Source organism: Aplysia californica, unplaced genomic scaffold (assembly GCF_000002075.1).
Source record: "Aplysia californica isolate F4 #8 unplaced genomic scaffold, AplCal3.0 scaffold00258, whole genome shotgun sequence".
Taxonomy (NCBI): domain Eukaryota; kingdom Metazoa; phylum Mollusca; class Gastropoda; order Aplysiida; family Aplysiidae; genus Aplysia; species Aplysia californica.
The window spans coordinates 294,868-299,987 of record NW_004797528.1 but is presented as its reverse complement, the minus strand read 5'-3'; positions in this window follow the sequence as shown (position 1 = coordinate 299,987).

Sequence of the window (5,120 nt, the reverse complement as noted above, 5' to 3'; positions counted from 1 at the left end):
TGTTACAGTCAAACCTGGAAACTAGTCATTCTCAGGAAATGCCTGAAAATTCAGTCATTCCCAAATAATTCCTGCTTTGATCGGGCTTTTCCAGGAATGCCTAAACATTTTAGACACTCTTGGAGAATGACTAAAAATGAAAGCCTCAGATTTCCCGCTTTGTCTGGTTGTTATTTTGACCACTAGGCGAACCATTTGACTATCACTCAGTGCTATTTGCATTGTCGCAGTTATGGTTTGAGTGCGGTGTTATTTAACTGTGTTGAGCGAAAGTGAGGAGTAGCGAAAGTTACAAAAATTGTAACCTGTCATTCGATATTCACTTTATAGTTTAGCTTGAATATGGCTGAAAATCCTTGTAAAGAAAATTTTACAAGAAGGCTTTTTGAAAAGTATGAAATTACCTATTACCCAAGACAAAATATCAGGAAATTATACATCAATTGCAGGCGACTTTGGGTGTAGCCAGAAAAACAGCTCAACAGTACAAGCTTCAAGCCAGGTCAGTTTTAGCTATTGTTTTTAACTGTCTGTGTGTCTGTCTGTGTGTCTGTCTGTGTATCTGTCTGTGTGTCTGTCTTTCTGTCTGTCTGCCTGCCTGTGTGTCTATCTGTCTGCCTGTCTCTCTCTCTCATTAAATGCCGCCGTCAAACGATCGCCTTACCAAGCGCTGATGGGTATTGAACCAAGGGTGGGCCTCAACATCTATACCAACGGAAATGCTGGGCCAGTTTCAGTCAGGGGATGATTTGCGAGCCTTTGCCCAGCAAACAGCTCTAGCAGCTCGATCTCATATCGACGAAATCCCCAACGTTTCCGCTCCTCATGTCGACGAAATCACTGGTGTTGCTGCTCATCACGTCGACGAAATCACTTACTTTGCTGCTCATCTCGTCGACGAAATCACCGACATTGTCCAAGTCGCATAATTTGCTGCTGCTAACGGGCAAGCCACAAACCTGAATTATCCTCATGTCGACCAAGTTGATGGCATTGGCACTGTTGAAAACGTGGCACTTCTTGATGCTAGACAGGCTCAAATGCACTTTCATAGAGAGCAGAGTAGGAAATTCCAGATGGAACAAGCAGAACGGGTGGTAAAAAGAAGTAGAATAGAACTCGCCCCAGGCCACAAAAGGTGACAAAGTTGCCATTCCCATTCCTCTTGTTGATCGGGGCCGTGGCGACCCACGAACCATTCTGACTATAGTTTTGGACAAAAATGACAACAATAACTACACGCTGGCTACCAAACATGGAATCTTAAAAGGGGCAAACAGCAGGAACGAATTTGAACTTTGCACTGAAAAATTACTTCTCATGAGTGATGTCAACTGCACCACACATACCAGTTTAACAGAAGCGGTGGTATTTGGCTCTCAGTATGGCGGTCAAGGTTACATTAAATGTAACTGTTCCGGGTCAAAGAAATGTCAAACAAACAGATGCAAATGCTTCAAAGCAAAGCTCAAATGTAATAGTCGTTGCCACCAAAGTCTCAACCATAAACAAATGAGCTCATGTAAATGAACATTCTATATTTAATTATCACTTTTTATTATTAAATTAGTTTCCATTAAACGGGATGAATTAATTACCGCATGCATCCCCTGTCATTTACTTTACATCTGTCATTCCGCCATTTTGGTTTTTTTCGATGATAGTCATTCCTAGGAAATGCCTGACTGTCTATTTCAGTCATTCTCTGAAAATGACTAGTATTTATAGACATTCCTGGAAATGCCTGATCAAAACAGGAATTATTTGGAAATGACTGAATTTTCAGGCATTTCCTGAGAATGACTAGTTTCCGGGTTTGACTGTAACACACATACACACACACACACACACACACACACACACACACACACACACACACACACACACACACACATACATATATATATATATATATATATATATATATATATATATATATATATATATATATAAATATGCAAAGGCAATGAGTTCTGAGTTCAACAAGCCTGTCTCCTTTGAAATAAGCAGCTCTAGCGACATAGCAAATCATGGAGGCACATCTCTGCGGTAGACAGTTGCACTTTGGGGGGGGGGGGGGGAGTAAAAACAAAACATAACGTTTAATAGTATCAATTGTAAATATTTTTAGGCCCAATCAATACAACCATGGCATTCCCTCGAAGACTACAACTCCTTTGGTGTTAGGCCAACATCTTTTCTGTGTGTCCTACTTTGCCTTTCTTCCAGCCCTCTTTCATGCAAATCTTTCGAAAGTGATCTGGCCTATCAAACGATTCACTTCCCAGTCGTCTTATCCTCCCACCCTCAACACACAGTGTTATTTTCACTTTCCATATGACACACTTATGTCTAGTAAGACGATAAACTCATACAGTATATTCATTTTTCTTTTATTGCTTTCTTGAAACGCTCCATCAGAGAGTAAGATACAGCGATTGTCGTACTCTGAGATACAGCGGAAGTTCTCTGTTTTTAACGGTGACCTAATAGATCGCTGCCGCCTTTTTCAGGGCAGCTTTGATTGCGGCCCTAATGATTCTCGGTCTCATTCTCCTCCACGCCTTTCTGGCCTTGCCAGCCCAGCTTAGCTTGCTGGGGTTACTGGGGTTACTGGGGTTACTGGTGGTCGCAGCACGTCTGGTAAGGGACAGCTGAGAGAGCAGGTCCATGGTGTTTTGGATATCGGCTGTGACCTCCTCCATCTCTTCATCATCAGTCGCTGTATCCTCTCCTCGTGCCTCCTCTTGGGCCAAGGTCATGGCGCTCAGGGCCAACAAGGTCAAGGCCATGCCAAACACCAGCACTTTGAGATTCATGGTGAAGGTTTTCCTGAAAGTCAAAGGTAAAAGCGTGATAGTACGTTTTAATCCCAGACGAGCACAACAGTGACACACGTCGACAAGCACGACAAATGTTAACTAATGCAGGTCTCGTGACTCATTGGAGCAGAGGAAGATAGGACTAACGCTAACATTACTTAAACGCAATCCCTCATCATCACTGATCACCACTATTAATTCTAAAATCATCACCTCTCTCAGATCAATGACTTACATCTATAATCCTGGAATCTCTACCCGCTATTATAGTTAATTGATATACTAAGTATGCATGTAATACACTATTGGACACAATCATATGCACTTTTTTCTACTAATCAGATGGCGTCAATCTCATATAAATGGGCAAGGGAAAAAAACAAAACAAACTAATGCAGGTCTAAAGGCAGCTTTGACAGACGATACGGCAAAAGAAAAAGGAAAATATAATAAGAGGAACTGCCAGTGGCGAGATTCCACCCCCCGCCTCCCCACAGGGCAATATTGAAAATACAAGAATTAAAAGAAGTAGACCACACCAAAGGTCTCACTTAATCAGACACAGACTTTGATGGTGCTGGCCGGTATAACAAGACACACCAGAACCCAAACAGGCGCGGTCGTATCTCTTTAGGATCGATGATTAATTGTAAATGTTTTACGCACCTATCCATACAATCTAAATCAGTTGATAGCCAAATAGTTCCGACTTTAGACCACCAACGGATCTTTCACGTGCACAAAGGACCTCCGAAATTTTTCGCCCTTGTCCGAGAAGGCTAGGTGTTGATCTTACCTACCAGAAGATCAGGGGTGTGGCTGAAAGATAGCAGGAAGAAGGAGCCAAGGAGTAGCAGTAGAAAGGCTGCAGAAAGAGTCAGGGGCCCAGAGGAGGGGACAAAGGAGGCGAGGGGGTGGGGGCAGAAAGAGAAGACGAAAGCAGACGACAGAACATTGCTAGAGAGCAGGAAAGGAGGTTAAAGGAGACAATTTTAGAGAAGACAATTGTTCGGTTGCTACCCGGATTCGAACCCGGGACCTTTGAATTAGAGGCAAACACCTCAACCTCTAGGCTTCAATGAAAACAATCACAAAAAATACCTGTAGTCAGAAGTTGTTGACTGTGATTCTTGTTTGTCTGCTTCCAAGATGTTGGTGGCTTGATCGGATTGGTGGCCCTTTTTATCTACGTGAGGTGAGAAATCCTCATTAAGTTCTCGGGTGGGCGGTAGAGCTGGGCGAAGAGTCGATTCCGGAACCGATTCCCACGATTAATGCTGTTACGGAAGAAAAGTTCCGACTCCTCTTTACGTATACCAACGGTTACCAGTTACTTTAATCACTAAAATCGTTTTTTCTTAAAGAATTTATTTTTGAAAAATAAAAGTTGATTCTTTGTCGTGTTTAGAAATCAAAGTTTTCCTAAATCTTGAAAATGTTAAGAGCCAACGACGTAACCACCGGAAGAAATCACATGATTAGAAAGTAAGGAATTGGGTTCGGAGTCGATTCCTACGATTCCTAGCTTTCAATAAACGGGAACCTAGCCGCCTAGCACTAGTGGGCGGAGTCGCCCACCTACGCCTCTTTCGTTTTTCCAGAAGAAGAATAGGAATAGCACCTCCTTGCGTGCGCAGATCGACTGCTGTTCATCAGCAGTTTGGGTACGTTCAGTGCGGAGTTTTAGGGGTTTTTTTTATTTTAATGACCTCTCGCCTTTCATTCTAAAGTCAAATTAAACGAAGAAAACCATCACCCTTTCCTCCGGAAGAGGTTTTTTGTCAGGGTAACCATTTTAAAAAAGCGTTCTTCCGAAATGTATCCCAAAACTTGCTAGTTTCACTTTGATTTTTAAAAACTCAAGTAGGGTAACTCTGGTCGCAAAGAGTGCGCTTTTGTGAAGAGGGCGCCACCAAATTTTGAGGACACTTTTTTAATTGGCTCAAAGAGAGAAGTGGCCCATCTTGTTATGTACTATCTTTGTTAGAGAGTAAGTAATTCAAGTAATTGGGTTCGGAGTCGATTCCTACGATTCCTAACTTTCAATAAACGGGAACCAAGCCGCCCAGCACTATTGACAGGTGTGTCTGGTTTTAGTGATGTGCCAGCATCAGAGGTCCAAATTGTTTATGTTTTTTGTTGTTTTTTTTACATTTTTCTTACCTCTAGATCTATAGATATAGATCTACAGCTGAAAGTTACAGAAATTATAAAAAAATTATTATCATTTTTGGGGTTTGGTTTTTTTTTCTGACAGGTGCGTATTGTTTTCTTTCCAAATACACAACAAATTACTGA